General features: G+C 63.2%; 5 pseudogenes; all 5 read left to right on the top strand.

Annotated features, from left to right (window-relative positions):
• Positions 1-229: 229 nt before the first annotated feature.
• On the top strand, positions 230-348 carry LOC142862954 (uncharacterized; annotated as a pseudogene).
• Positions 349-4176: 3828 nt separating this feature from the next.
• On the top strand, positions 4177-4295 carry LOC142862823 (uncharacterized; annotated as a pseudogene).
• A 3401-nt stretch (positions 4296-7696) lies between these two features.
• LOC142862822 (uncharacterized) lies at positions 7697-7815 on the top strand (annotated as a pseudogene).
• A 3397-nt stretch (positions 7816-11212) lies between these two features.
• LOC142862821 (uncharacterized) lies at positions 11213-11331 on the top strand (annotated as a pseudogene).
• A 3401-nt stretch (positions 11332-14732) lies between these two features.
• LOC142862820 (uncharacterized) lies at positions 14733-14851 on the top strand (annotated as a pseudogene).
• The last annotated feature ends 384 nt before the right edge of the window (positions 14852-15235 follow it).

The raw sequence follows: 15235 nt of genomic DNA, 5'->3' as shown, positions 1-15235 counted from the left end.
GTCCCATGGGCTGGGGTCCAGCGAATAGGGGACGGGAGCCGGCGGGGTCCTGCAGGTTCCCAGGGACTGGGGTGCCAGGTGGGGCAGGCAGTGCGGAACACGGCTGGACGGGGTGGGGTGGGGGCTGTTCTCACACACACACACACACACACACACACACACACACACACACACACACACACAGGCACGCCCCAACGTTCGCTCCCCAGTCGCATCTTATGGTATGACCCTCTACGGCCACACCACCCTGAATGCGTCCCATCTTGTGTGATCTTGGAAGCTAAGCAGGGTCGGGCCTGGTTAGTACTTGGATGGGAGACCACTTGGGAATGCCGGTGACCGAAGGCTTTTTTTTTTCTTGCCTCTTGTTCTCTCTTCTTATGGGGAGCACAGATGCTATCCGGGGAGTCATCCCCACCCTCAGCGCCCGCCAAAGAGCCTGGCACCCCAGTCCGCTCGGTGGGGCCTCCTCTTGTCCCAAGCCACAGCACCTCGGCCATGCAGTAGCAGTCGTGGCATCTGGACTGTCAGTTCTCAGACCAAAGGTCTCCGGATGTGTGCCATGAGTGGGAGCCCGTTTGACCCCGCCGGCAAACTCAACAGGCCCGGCCCCGAGTGGGTCAGCGCTGGTGCGGGGCCTGGGGTGGGAGGAGGCTCAGGGAAGCGCAGAGACGCTCGGCTTCTTGAGCAGGGCAGGGGCGCCCTCCGCTGTGACCGATCTCTATCTCCTGAAGCTAAGCAGGGTCGGGCCTGGTTAGTACTTGGATGGGAGACCGCCTGGGAATACCGGTGCCGTAGGCTTTTTTGTTTTTGCCTCTTGTTCTGTCCCACTTCCGGAAGCGCGGTGGCGATCCAGGGAGTGACCCACACCCTCAGCACCCGCCACGCTCCGAGGGGAATCCTCTTGTCCCAAGCCACAACACTGCCGCCACGAGGCAACATGTGTACATGTGGACTCTCAGGTCTAAGACCAAGGGTCTTTTCTGTGGGAACCGACACGCTGGAGGAAACCTTGAGAGTCTGAGAGGGGAGGGAGTTCCAGAAGAAGGCCAGGATGTCATTTTGAGGGAGTATGTGACCAGAACTCGTCCCGTTGCTTTTGGGGTTCTACGGGCTACACGTAGGAATCTTTGGTGGTGGCACTGGATGTTGGGGGATCCGGAGTCACACCCAGACCTGCTCCACAGGCCTCCTTTGACTTTTCTCTTCGGATTCATTGTTTTTAAAAAGTGTCTCTTACCTGTATTATTGCATTTTCTTTTCTGTCTCTTTTCAAGCAGATTATGGGAGTACAAGTATTCAGGTGACATGTGTTGCCTGTTCCCCCCTCCCCCCCTGTTTTCTTATTCATTTACCTCTCATGTTGTTCCAGCGTATGGTGGGGGTACCAATGTTAAGGTCGGGTGCATCGCCCTCACCCCGCCTCCCCCTTGGGGTCAGACCTTCAAGTGCGCCCATCACCCAGGTGGTGCGCACCCACCCCATTCCTAATGGATGTGCACGCCCATCCCCTCCCCCCGCCCGCCCGACACCCACCCGATGAAGGCGATTCCTCTCTGTCCACTTAGGTGTCCATCCGTTCGTACCAATTTGCTGGTGAGCGCACGCACGTGGTGCTCGTGTGTCCGTCCTTGGGACACTTGGCTTACTGGAACGGGTTCCAACTCTGGCCGGGAGAACACGAGAGGTGCCCTCTCACCGCTGTTCCTCATAGCTGAACGGCACTCCGTGGTGTCCACGCGCCACATTTTATTAATGCACTCGTGGATCGATGGGCACTCGGGTCGCCTCCACATCTTTGCGATTGTGAATTGTGCCCTGACTCTAACCCTAACCCTTCCCCAGCCTGTCTCCTCCTCGGCCCCTGCCTGACTGGCTCCTTCCCGCCCGGCCTGTCACCGTCCTCTGCCCCTGCCTGACACGCTCCTCCCCGCCCGGCCCAGTCACCTCGGCCCCTGCCTGACAATCTCCTCCCCACCCGGGCAGTCACCGTCCTCGGCCCCTGCCTGACGAGGCTCCTCCATCGCCTGGGCCTTCCAAGGGCTCGGTGTGGACGCTGGTTCCAGGACGCCCTCCCAGGAACCCGGTAGCAGGGCGGCCGCAGCATCTCTGGCGCACAACCCAATGTCCACTGTCGCTGAGTAGCGTGCATGCGTGCGGGGGGACGTGCTTCCGCTGGGCCGCGGGGACCCAGCCTGGTGTCTTCTCTGAGGCCCTGTGGCTGCCGCTCCCCGCAAGGGGAGAGCCGCGGAGATGGGGACCGCCTCACCATGGGGACATACACCCAGCTCTCCACGTCGGATTCCGGGGCTCTCTGTCCTGCCCTGCCCGAAGGCCCAGCTAGCCTGCGGGTCCTCAGAGTGGCAAAAACATTCGAAAACTGATATTGCGAGTCCGTTGGTGTCTGCACTTTTGTGCTGGGCACCCCAGGGAGGCCGAGGGGCTGGCTGGACAACGCGGTCTGCTCAGGGGCTTCGGAGGAGCCACTTATGCCCTTTGGACTTTGCGTAGCAGCGTCTGAGGTGTCTCTGAGCCCTGTGCCATGTAGGGGAGGAGGAGGAGGAGGAGGTGGCAGGGGGCCGTGGCCTGCAGTCGTGTTCCCGGGGTGGCACAGCATGTGGCTTCTTCCACAGGCTGCTCGGCCTGGGCTCCCTGCACCTGGGCCTTTGGAGGACTGGCCCTGTGCTTGCCAACACTTCCTGCAGGGACCCAGAGGATGGAGGTTGCATCTCCCAGCCCTGGGTCGGGCAGAGCCCCAGCGGGCCATGCCCACAACCTCTCTCAGCACGGGTCCCCCAGAAGGCTCCTTTGGGACCAGGATTCTCTTGCGGGTGACTTTTTAAGGTCTGGCCCCTGGATGGAGGGGCACCAGGAGTAGAGGAACAGGAAGGGGAAGGGGGTGGCCATGCGAGGGGACATTTTCAGGCCAGGTCCCAGCTTCAGCCTCATCCTCCTGGGAACCCCGGGGTGTACATCACACCTCCTGGTTGTCCTGCTCTGAGACCGGGACCCGGGCTTCGCATTTTCACAGCAGCCAGTCGTGGGCTGAGGACACCTGGGGTGTCGGGAACTCCCTGGCTTCTCCTTGGTTTAACATCTGAGCTGCTTGTGAATCGAGCCGCCACACACGCCCGAGTGCAGGTGTCTTCTGCACAGACTGCGGGCCTCGCTCTTCTGAATGCCGCTAGCTCGCCACCCACCCACGGGTGAACCTGGTCAGGGTACTTTCTCTAAGGAGCAGACTCTGACCCCGGCGGGCTACCGGTGTTTTCATTTGCTCCTTTCTTTCTTCCATTTCGGGAAAGGCTTCCTTACTGGGTTTGGAAATCTCCTGTGCCTTTCCTCGCCTATTCTGTCAGCTTTAAATTTCTCTTTCAGTTGCCACCCTCACAGATGTATTAGGAAACTCTTTTCGGTGCATTCATTAGTGAAATGACCCAGATGAAGCTCGAATCCAATAGCTAATCGCCGATTTTTAGCAAGTCCACACCCCGGGGTGGTTGGGGTCCAATCCACCCCGGGCCAGGCCCAGGCCCCTTGGACCGGGCCAGAGAAGGACACAGAGCAGGGTCCGGCCCCCACGGTAGCGGTGCCCGCAGTTCTCCAAGGGCTTGGGGGTTTTCCAGAGGGAGGAGACAGAGGGGATTGATTTCTTCAGAGCCCCCCAAACCACCCCACCCCACCCCACCCCACCCCACCCCACCCCACCCATGGGACACATCCCGAGAGACGCCCCTACACTCGCTCCCCTCCCCCATGCGCTGTGCCCCAGCCCTGGCCCTGGGGAATAGGCGGCAGCCCACGCACAGGGCGGGGGGCACAGCTGAAAGGGTTTGTGGGGGAGGGCGGCCCCTGGCTGGGGGCAAAGGTCGAGCGCCCCGCGCGCGCGTGCGCAGTCAGCAGCGGCGGCGCGCTGGGGGTGGGGGGCGGGTAGGTGAAGGAGGCGAGGCGAGGAGAGGAGGGGGGCTGGAAGGTCTCCACCTTGGCGGGTCCACCCGTGGAGGCCCATCTCGCGCGCGCGCGCACGCGTGTGTGTGTGTGTGTGTGTGTGTGTGTGGACAGCCCCCCACGCCGCCCCGCCCCTCTCCCCAGTCCCGCGGAGCCCGCCGGACCCGGCCGGCGAGGGGAAGCGCAGAGAGGCTCGGCTTCTTGAGCGGGGCAGGGGCGCCCTCCACCGTCTCCGGCCAAGCCGGCCTGAACGCGCCCGGTCTCGTCTGATCTCCGAAGCTAAGCAGGGTCGGGCCTGGTTAGTACTTGGATGGGAGACCGCCCGGGAATACCGGGTGCCGTAGGCTTTTGTTTTTTTTGTTTTTTGCCTCTTGTTCTGTCCCCTTTCTGGGAGCGCGGCGGCGGTCCGGGGGATCACCCCCACCCTCAGCGCCCGCCGCGGTGCCTGGCGCCCCAGCCCGCACCGTGGGGCCTCCTCTTGTCCCGAGCCGTGACACCGCCGCCACGCGGCAGCATGCGTGGCATCTGGACTGTCAGGTGTCAGACCAAAGGTCTGGTCTGTGGGAACCGACACGCTGGAGGAAACCTTGAGAGGCTGAGAGGGGAGGGAGTTCCAGGAGAATTCCAGGACGTCATTTTGAGCGAGTATGTGACCAGAACTCGTCCCGTTGCTTTTGGGGTTCTACGGGCTACACGTAGGAATCTTTGGTGGTGGCACTGGATGTTGGGGGATCCGGAGTCACACGCAGACCTGCTCCACAGGCCTCATTTTACTTTTCTTTTCGGATTCATTTTCTGAAAAGGTGTCTCTTATCTCTATGATTACATTTCCTTTTCTCTCTCTCTCCGAGCAGATCATGGGAGTCCACGTATTGAGGTGACATGTATTGCCCGTGCCCCCCTCCCCCCCGTTTTCTGATTCATTTATTTCTCATTTTCTCCCAGCGTATGGTGGGGGTACCAATGTTAAGGTCAGCTGCATCGCCCTGTCCCCGCCTCCCCCCTCGGGTCAGAGCTTCAAGTGCGCCCATGCCCCGGTTGGTGCGCACCCACCCCATTCCTAATGGATGTGCACGCCCATCCCCTCCCCACGCCCGCCCGACACCCACCCGATGAAGGCGATTCCTCTGTGTCCACTTAGGTGTCCATCGGTTCCTACCAATCTGCCGGCGAGCGCGCGCACGTGGCGCTCTTGTGTCCGTTCTTGGGACACTTGGCTTACTGGAACGGGTTCCAGCTCTGGCCGGGAGAACACGAGAGGTGCCCTCTCACCGCTGTTCCTCATAGCTGAACGGCACTCCGTGGTGTCCACGCGCCACATTTCATTAATGCACCCGTGGATCGATGGGCACTCGGGGCGCTTCCACATCTTTGCGATTGTGAATGGCGCCCTAACTGTAACCCTGACCCCTACCCAGCCCAGTCTCCTCTGCCCCAGCCTGAGGCGCTCCTCCCCCGCCAGGCCCGTCACTGTCCTGGTCCCCTGCCTGACCGGCTCCTTCCCGCCCGGCCTGTCACCGTCCTCTGCCCCTGCGTGACACGCTCCTCCCCGCCCGGCCCATCACCTTGGCCCCTGCCTGACTCGCTCCTCCCCACCTCGGGCTCCTCCGTCGCCTGGGCCTTCCAAGGGCTTGGTGTGGACGCTGCTTCCAGGAAGCCCTCCAGGAACCCGGCAGCAGGGCGGCCGCAGCAGTCTCGCGCGGGGCACGTGCCCCCACTGTGCCGCGGGGGCCCAGCCTGGTGTCTTCTCTGAGGCCCTGCGGCTGCCGCTCCCCGCGAGGGGAGAGCCGTGGAGGTGGGGACCGCCTCCTGGTGGGGACGTACACCCAGCTCTCCGCCGCGTCGGATTCCGGGGCTCTCTGTCCTGCCTGCCCGGAGGCCCAGCTGGCCTGCGGGTCCTTAGAGTGGCAGAAACGTCCTCAAGCTGATATTGCCAGTCAGGTGGGTGTCTGCACTTTTGTGCCGGGCACCCCGGGGAGGCCCAGGGGCTGGCTGGACAACGCGGCCTGCTGGGGGTCGGGGGTGCGCTTTGGAGGAGCAACCGATGCCCTTTGGACTTTGCTAGCAGCGTCTGAGGTGTCTCTGAGCCCTGCTCCATGTCGGGGAGAGGAGGAGGAGCAGGAGGAGGAGGAGGAGGAGGAGGAGGTGGCAGGGGCCGTGACCTACAGTCGTGTTCCCGGGGTGGCACGGCATGTGGCTTCTTCCACAGGCTGCTTGGCCTGGGCTCCCTGCACCTGGGCCTTTGGAGGACTGGCCCTGTTCTTGCCGACACTTCCTGCAGGGACCCAGAGCTGGGAGGTTGCATCTCCCAGACCTGGGTCGGGCAGAGCCCCAGCGGGCCATGCCCACAACCTCTCTCAGCACGGGTCCCCCAGAAGGCTTCTTTGGGACCAGGATTCTCTTGCGGGTGACTGTTTAAGGTCTGGCCCCTGGGTGGAGGGGCACCAGGAGTAGAGGAGCAGGAAGGGGAAGGGGGTGGCCAGGCGAGGGGACACTTTGAGGCCAAGTCCAAGCTTCAGCCTGATCCTCCTGGGAACCCCGGGGTGTACATCACACCTCCTGGTTGTCCTGCTCTGAGACCGGGACCCGGGCTTCGCATTTTCACAGCAGCCAGTCGTGGGCTGAGGACACCTGGGGCGTTGGGAACTCCCTGGCTTCTCCTTGGTTTAACATCTGAGCTGCTTGTGAATCGAGCCGCCACACACGCCCGAGTGCAGGTGTCTTCTGCACAGACTGTGGGCCTCGCTCTTCTGAATGCCGCTAGCTCGCCACCCACCCACGGGTGAACCTGGTCAGGGTACTTTCTCTAATGAGCAGACTCTGACCCCGGCGGGCTACCGGTGTTTTCATTTGCTCCTTTCTTTCTTCCATTTCGGGAAAGGCTTCCTTACTGGGTTTGGAAATCTCCTGTGCCTTTCCTCGCCTATTCTGTCAGCTTTAAATTTCTCTTTCAGTTGCCACCCTCACAGATGTATTAGGAAACTCTTTTCGGTGCATTCATTAGTGAAATGACCCAGATGAAGCTCGAATCCAATAGCTAATCGCCGATTTTTAGCAAGTCCACACCCCGGGGTGGTTGGGGTCCAATCCACCCCGGGCCAGGCCCAGGCCCCTTGGACCGGGCCAGAGAAGGACACAGAGCAGGGTCCGGCCCCCACGGTAGCGGTGCCCGCAGTTCTCCAAGGGCTTGGGGGTTTTCCAGAGGGAGGAGACAGAGGGGATTGATTTCTTCAGAGCCCCCCAAACCACCCCACCCCACCCCACCCCACCCCACCCCACCCCACCCATGGGACACATCCCGAGAGACGCCCCTACACTCGCTCCCCTCCCCCATGCGCTGTGCCCCAGCCCTGGCCCTGGGGAATAGGCGGCAGCCCACGCACAGGGCGGGGGGCACAGCTGAAAGGGTTTGTGGGGGAGGGCGGCCCCTGGCTGGGGGCAAAGGTCGAGCGCCCCGCGCGCGCGTGCGCAGTCAGCAGCGGCGGCGCGCTGGGGGTGGGGGGCGGGTAGGTGAAGGAGGCGAGGCGAGGAGAGGAGGGGGGCTGGAAGGTCTCCACCTTGGCGGGTCCACCCGTGGAGGCCCATCTCGCGCGCGCGCGCACGCGTGTGTGTGTGTGTGTGTGTGTGTGGACAGCCCCCCACGCCGCCCCGCCCCTCTCCCCAGTCCCGCGGAGCCCGCCGGACCCGGCCGGCGAGGGGAAGCGCAGAGAGGCTCGGCTTCTTGAGCGGGGCAGGGGCGCCCTCCACCGTCTCCGGCCAAGCCGGCCTGAACGCGCCCGGTCTCGTCTGATCTCCGAAGCTAAGCAGGGTCGGGCCTGGTTAGTACTTGGATGGGAGACCGCCCGGGAATACCGGGTGCCGTAGGCTTTTGTTTTTTTTGTTTTTTGCCTCTTGTTCTGTCCCCTTTCTGGGAGCGCGGCGGCGGTCCGGGGGATCACCCCCACCCTCAGCGCCCGTCGCGGTGCCTGGCGCCCCAGCCCGCACCGTGGGGCCTCCTCTTGTCCCGAGCCGTGACACCGCCGCCACGCGGCAGCATGCGTGGCATCTGGACTGTCAGGTGTCAGACCAAAGGTCTGGTCTGTGGGAACCGACACGCTGGAGGAAACCTTGAGAGGCTGAGAGGGGAGGGAGTTCCAGGAGAATTCCAGGACGTCATTTTGAGCGAGTATGTGACCAGAACTCGTCCCGTTGCTTTTGGGGTTCTACGGGCTACACGTAGGAATCTTTGGTGGTGGCACTGGATGTTGGGGGATCCGGAGTCACACGCAGACCTGCTCCACAGGCCTCATTTTACTTTTCTTTTCGGATTCATTTTCTGAAAAGGTGTCTCTTATCTCTATGATTACATTTCCTTTTCTCTCTCTCTCCGAGCAGATCATGGGAGTCCACGTATTGAGGTGACATGTATTGCCCGTGCCCCCCTCCCCCCCGTTTTCTGATTCATTTATTTCTCATTTTCTCCCAGCGTATGGTGGGGGTACCAATGTTAAGGTCAGCTGCATCGCCCTGTCCCCGCCTCCCCCCTCGGGTCAGAGCTTCAAGTGCGCCCATGCCCCGGTTGGTGCGCACCCACCCCATTCCTAATGGATGTGCACGCCCATCCCCTCCCCACGCCCGCCCGACACCCACCCGATGAAGGCGATTCCTCTGTGTCCACTTAGGTGTCCATCGGTTCCTACCAATCTGCCGGCGAGCGCGCGCACGTGGCGCTCTTGTGTCCGTTCTTGGGACACTTGGCTTACTGGAACGGGTTCCAGCTCTGGCCGGGAGAACACGAGAGGTGCCCTCTCACCGCTGTTCCTCATAGCTGAACGGCACTCCGTGGTGTCCACGCGCCACATTTCATTAATGCACCCGTGGATCGATGGGCACTCGGGGCGCTTCCACATCTTTGCGATTGTGAATGGCGCCCTAACTGTAACCCTGACCCCTACCCAGCCCAGTCTCCTCTGCCCCAGCCTGAGGCGCTCCTCCCCCGCCAGGCCCGTCACTGTCCTGGTCCCCTGCCTGACCGGCTCCTTCCCGCCCGGCCTGTCACCGTCCTCTGCCCCTGCGTGACACGCTCCTCCCCGCCCGGCCCATCACCTTGGCCCCTGCCTGACTCGCTCCTCCCCACCTCGGGCTCCTCCGTCGCCTGGGCCTTCCAAGGGCTTGGTGTGGACGCTGCTTCCAGGAAGCCCTCCAGGAACCCGGCAGCAGGGCGGCCGCAGCAGTCTCGCGCGGGGCACGTGCCCCCACTGTGCCGCGGGGGCCCAGCCTGGTGTCTTCTCTGAGGCCCTGCGGCTGCCGCTCCCCGCGAGGGGAGAGCCGTGGAGGTGGGGACCGCCTCCTGGTGGGGACGTACACCCAGCTCTCCGCCGCGTCGGATTCCGGGGCTCTCTGTCCTGCCTGCCCGGAGGCCCAGCTGGCCTGCGGGTCCTTAGAGTGGCAGAAACGTCCTCAAGCTGATATTGCCAGTCAGGTGGGTGTCTGCACTTTTGTGCCGGGCACCCCGGGGAGGCCCAGGGGCTGGCTGGACAACGCGGCCTGCTGGGGGTCGGGGGTGCGCTTTGGAGGAGCAACCGATGCCCTTTGGACTTTGCTAGCAGCGTCTGAGGTGTCTCTGAGCCCTGCTCCATGTCGGGGAGAGGAGGAGGAGCAGGAGGAGGAGGAGGAGGAGGAGGAGGTGGCAGGGGCCGTGACCTACAGTCGTGTTCCCGGGGTGGCACGGCATGTGGCTTCTTCCACAGGCTGCTTGGCCTGGGCTCCCTGCACCTGGGCCTTTGGAGGACTGGCCCTGTTCTTGCCGACACTTCCTGCAGGGACCCAGAGCTGGGAGGTTGCATCTCCCAGACCTGGGTCGGGCAGAGCCCCAGCGGGCCATGCCCACAACCTCTCTCAGCACGGGTCCCCCAGAAGGCTTCTTTGGGACCAGGATTCTCTTGCGGGTGACTGTTTAAGGTCTGGCCCCTGGGTGGAGGGGCACCAGGAGTAGAGGAGCAGGAAGGGGAAGGGGGTGGCCAGGCGAGGGGACACTTTGAGGCCAAGTCCAAGCTTCAGCCTGATCCTCCTGGGAACCCCGGGGTGTACATCACACCTCCTGGTTGTCCTGCTCTGAGACCGGGACCCGGGCTTCGCATTTTCACAGCAGCCAGTCGTGGGCTGAGGACACCTGGGGCGTTGGGAACTCCCTGGCTTCTCCTTGGTTTAACATCTGAGCTGCTTGTGAATCGAGCCGCCACACACGCCCGAGTGCAGGTGTCTTCTGCACAGACTGTGGGCCTCGCTCTTCTGAATGCCGCTAGCTCGCCACCCACCCACGGGTGAACCTGGTCAGGGTACTTTCTCTAATGAGCAGACTCTGACCCCGGCGGGCTACCGGTGTTTTCATTTGCTCCTTTCTTTCTTCCATTTCGGGAAAGGCTTCCTTACTGGGTTTGGAAATCTCCTGTGCCTTTCCTCGCCTATTCTGTCAGCTTTAAATTTCTCTTTCAGTTGCCACCCTCACAGATGTATTAGGAAACTCTTTTCGGTGCATTCATTAGTGAAATGACCCAGATGAAGCTCGAATCCAATAGCTAATCGCCGATTTTTAGCAAGTCCACACCCCGGGGTGGTTGGGGTCCAATCCACCCCGGGCCAGGCCCAGGCCCCTTGGACCGGGCCAGAGAAGGACACAGAGCAGGGTCCGGCCCCCACGGTAGCGGTGCCCGCAGTTCTCCAAGGGCTTGGGGGTTTTCCAGAGGGAGGAGACAGAGGGGATTGATTTCTTCAGAGCCCCCCAAACCACCCCACCCCACCCCACCCCACCCCACCCCACCCCACCCATGGGACACATCCCGAGAGACGCCCCTACACTCGCTCCCCTCCCCCATGCGCTGTGCCCCAGCCCTGGCCCTGGGGAATAGGCGGCAGCCCACGCACAGGGCGGGGGGCACAGCTGAAAGGGTTTGTGGGGGAGGGCGGCCCCTGGCTGGGGGCAAAGGTCGAGCGCCCCGCGCGCGCGTGCGCAGTCAGCAGCGGCGGCGCGCTGGGGGTGGGGGGCGGGTAGGTGAAGGAGGCGAGGCGAGGAGAGGAGGGGGGCTGGAAGGTCTCCACCTTGGCGGGTCCACCCGTGGAGGCCCATCTCGCGCGCGCGCGCACGCGTGTGTGTGTGTGTGTGTGTGGACAGCCCCCCACGCCGCCCCGCCCCTCTCCCCAGTCCCGCGGAGCCCGCCGGACCCGGCCGGCGAGGGGAAGCGCAGAGAGGCTCGGCTTCTTGAGCGGGGCAGGGGCGCCCTCCACCGTCTCCGGCCAAGCCGGCCTGAACGCGCCCGGTCTCGTCTGATCTCCGAAGCTAAGCAGGGTCGGGCCTGGTTAGTACTTGGATGGGAGACCGCCCGGGAATACCGGGTGCCGTAGGCTTTTGTTTTTTTTGTTTTTTGCCTCTTGTTCTGTCCCCTTTCTGGGAGCGCGGCGGCGGTCCGGGGGATCACCCCCACCCTCAGCGCCCGTCGCGGTGCCTGGCGCCCCAGCCCGCACCGTGGGGCCTCCTCTTGTCCCGAGCCGTGACACCGCCGCCACGCGGCAGCATGCGTGGCATCTGGACTGTCAGGTGTCAGACCAAAGGTCTGGTCTGTGGGAACCGACACGCTGGAGGAAACCTTGAGAGGCTGAGAGGGGAGGGAGTTCCAGGAGAATTCCAGGACGTCATTTTGAGCGAGTATGTGACCAGAACTCGTCCCGTTGCTTTTGGGGTTCTACGGGCTACACGTAGGAATCTTTGGTGGTGGCACTGGATGTTGGGGGATCCGGAGTCACACGCAGACCTGCTCCACAGGCCTCATTTTACTTTTCTTTTCGGATTCATTTTCTGAAAAGGTGTCTCTTATCTCTATGATTACATTTCCTTTTCTCTCTCTCTCCGAGCAGATCATGGGAGTCCACGTATTGAGGTGACATGTATTGCCCGTGCCCCCCTCCCCCCCGTTTTCTGATTCATTTATTTCTCATTTTCTCCCAGCGTATGGTGGGGGTACCAATGTTAAGGTCAGCTGCATCGCCCTGTCCCCGCCTCCCCCCTCGGGTCAGAGCTTCAAGTGCGCCCATGCCCCGGTTGGTGCGCACCCACCCCATTCCTAATGGATGTGCACGCCCATCCCCTCCCCACGCCCGCCCGACACCCACCCGATGAAGGCGATTCCTCTGTGTCCACTTAGGTGTCCATCGGTTCCTACCAATCTGCCGGCGAGCGCGCGCACGTGGCGCTCTTGTGTCCGTTCTTGGGACACTTGGCTTACTGGAACGGGTTCCAGCTCTGGCCGGGAGAACACGAGAGGTGCCCTCTCACCGCTGTTCCTCATAGCTGAACGGCACTCCGTGGTGTCCACGCGCCACATTTCATTAATGCACCCGTGGATCGATGGGCACTCGGGGCGCTTCCACATCTTTGCGATTGTGAATGGCGCCCTAACTGTAACCCTGACCCCTACCCAGCCCAGTCTCCTCTGCCCCAGCCTGAGGCGCTCCTCCCCCGCCAGGCCCGTCACTGTCCTGGTCCCCTGCCTGACCGGCTCCTTCCCGCCCGGCCTGTCACCGTCCTCTGCCCCTGCGTGACACGCTCCTCCCCGCCCGGCCCATCACCTTGGCCCCTGCCTGACTCGCTCCTCCCCACCTCGGGCTCCTCCGTCGCCTGGGCCTTCCAAGGGCTTGGTGTGGACGCTGCTTCCAGGAAGCCCTCCAGGAACCCGGCAGCAGGGCGGCCGCAGCAGTCTCGCGCGGGGCACGTGCCCCCACTGTGCCGCGGGGGCCCAGCCTGGTGTCTTCTCTGAGGCCCTGCGGCTGCCGCTCCCCGCGAGGGGAGAGCCGTGGAGGTGGGGACCGCCTCCTGGTGGGGACGTACACCCAGCTCTCCGCCGCGTCGGATTCCGGGGCTCTCTGTCCTGCCTGCCCGGAGGCCCAGCTGGCCTGCGGGTCCTTAGAGTGGCAGAAACGTCCTCAAGCTGATATTGCCAGTCAGGTGGGTGTCTGCACTTTTGTGCCGGGCACCCCGGGGAGGCCCAGGGGCTGGCTGGACAACGCGGCCTGCTGGGGGTCGGGGGTGCGCTTTGGAGGAGCAACCGATGCCCTTTGGACTTTGCTAGCAGCGTCTGAGGTGTCTCTGAGCCCTGCTCCATGTCGGGGAGAGGAGGAGGAGCAGGAGGAGGAGGAGGAGGAGGAGGAGGTGGCAGGGGCCGTGACCTACAGTCGTGTTCCCGGGGTGGCACGGCATGTGGCTTCTTCCACAGGCTGCTTGGCCTGGGCTCCCTGCACCTGGGCCTTTGGAGGACTGGCCCTGTTCTTGCCGACACTTCCTGCAGGGACCCAGAGCTGGGAGGTTGCATCTCCCAGACCTGGGTCGGGCAGAGCCCCAGCGGGCCATGCCCACAACCTCTCTCAGCACGGGTCCCCCAGAAGGCTTCTTTGGGACCAGGATTCTCTTGCGGGTGACTGTTTAAGGTCTGGCCCCTGGGTGGAGGGGCACCAGGAGTAGAGGAGCAGGAAGGGGAAGGGGGTGGCCAGGCGAGGGGACACTTTGAGGCCAAGTCCAAGCTTCAGCCTGATCCTCCTGGGAACCCCGGGGTGTACATCACACCTCCTGGTTGTCCTGCTCTGAGACCGGGACCCGGGCTTCGCATTTTCACAGCAGCCAGTCGTGGGCTGAGGACACCTGGGGCGTTGGGAACTCCCTGGCTTCTCCTTGGTTTAACATCTGAGCTGCTTGTGAATCGAGCCGCCACACACGCCCGAGTGCAGGTGTCTTCTGCACAGACTGTGGGCCTCGCTCTTCTGAATGCCGCTAGCTCGCCACCCACCCACGGGTGAACCTGGTCAGGGTACTTTCTCTAATGAGCAGACTCTGACCCCGGCGGGCTACCGGTGTTTTCATTTGCTCCTTTCTTTCTTCCATTTCGGGAAAGGCTTCCTTACTGGGTTTGGAAATCTCCTGTGCCTTTCCTCGCCTATTCTGTCAGCTTTAAATTTCTCTTTCAGTTGCCACCCTCACAGATGTATTAGGAAACTCTTTTCGGTGCATTCATTAGTGAAATGACCCAGATGAAGCTCGAATCCAATAGCTAATCGCCGATTTTTAGCAAGTCCACACCCCGGGGTGGTTGGGGTCCAATCCACCCCGGGCCAGGCCCAGGCCCCTTGGACCGGGCCAGAGAAGGACACAGAGCAGGGTCCGGCCCCCACGGTAGCGGTGCCCGCAGTTCTCCAAGGGCTTGGGGGTTTTCCAGAGGGAGGAGACAGAGGGGATTGATTTCTTCAGAGCCCCCCAAACCACCCCACCCCACCCCACCCCACCCCACCCCACCCCACCCATGGGACACATCCCGAGAGACGCCCCTACACTCGCTCCCCTCCCCCATGCGCTGTGCCCCAGCCCTGGCCCTGGGGAATAGGCGGCAGCCCACGCACAGGGCGGGGGGCACAGCTGAAAGGGTTTGTGGGGGAGGGCGGCCCCTGGCTGGGGGCAAAGGTCGAGCGCCCCGCGCGCGCGCGCGTGCGCAGTCAGCAGCGGCGGCGCGCTGGGGGTGGGGGGCGGGTAGGTGAAGGAGGCGAGGCGAGGAGAGGAGGGGGGCTGGAAGGTCTCCACCTTGGCGGGTCCACCCGTGGAGGCCCATCTCGCGCGCGCGCGCACGCGTGTGTGTGTGTGTGTGTGTGGACAGCCCCCCACGCCGCCCCGCCCCTCTCCCCAGTCCCGCGGAGCCCGCCGGACCCGGCCGGCGAGGGGAAGCGCAGAGAGGCTCGGCTTCTTGAGCGGGGCAGGGGCGCCCTCCACCGTCTCCGGCCAAGCCGGCCTGAACGCGCCCGGTCTCGTCTGATCTCCGAAGCTAAGCAGGGTCGGGCCTGGTTAGTACTTGGATGGGAGACCGCCCGGGAATACCGGGTGCCGTAGGCTTTTGTTTTTTTTGTTTTTTGCCTCTTGTTCTGTCCCCTTTCTGGGAGCGCGGCGGCGGCGGTCCGGGGGATCACCCCCACCCTCAGCGCCCGTCGCGGTGCCTGGCGCCCCAGCCCGCACCGTGGGGCCTCCTCTTGTCCCGAGCCGTGACACCGCCGCCACGCGGCAGCATGCGTGGCATCTGGACTGTCAGGTGTCAGACCAAAGGTCTGGTCTGTGGGAACCGACACGCTGGAGGAAACCTTGAGAGGCTGAGAGGGGAGGGAGTTCCAGGAGAATTCCAGGACGTCATTTTGAGCGAGTATGTGACCAGAACTCGTCCCGTTGCTTTTGGGGTTCTACGGGCTACACGTAGGAATCTTTGGTGGTGGCACTGGATGTTGG

The sequence above is a fragment of the Microcebus murinus genome, chromosome 20 (genome assembly GCF_040939455.1).
Source record: "Microcebus murinus isolate Inina chromosome 20, M.murinus_Inina_mat1.0, whole genome shotgun sequence".
NCBI classification, from domain to species: Eukaryota; Metazoa; Chordata; class Mammalia; order Primates; family Cheirogaleidae; genus Microcebus; species Microcebus murinus.
Note: the sequence above shows the minus strand (reverse complement) of the source record. Positions and strands in the feature narration are given on the sequence as shown.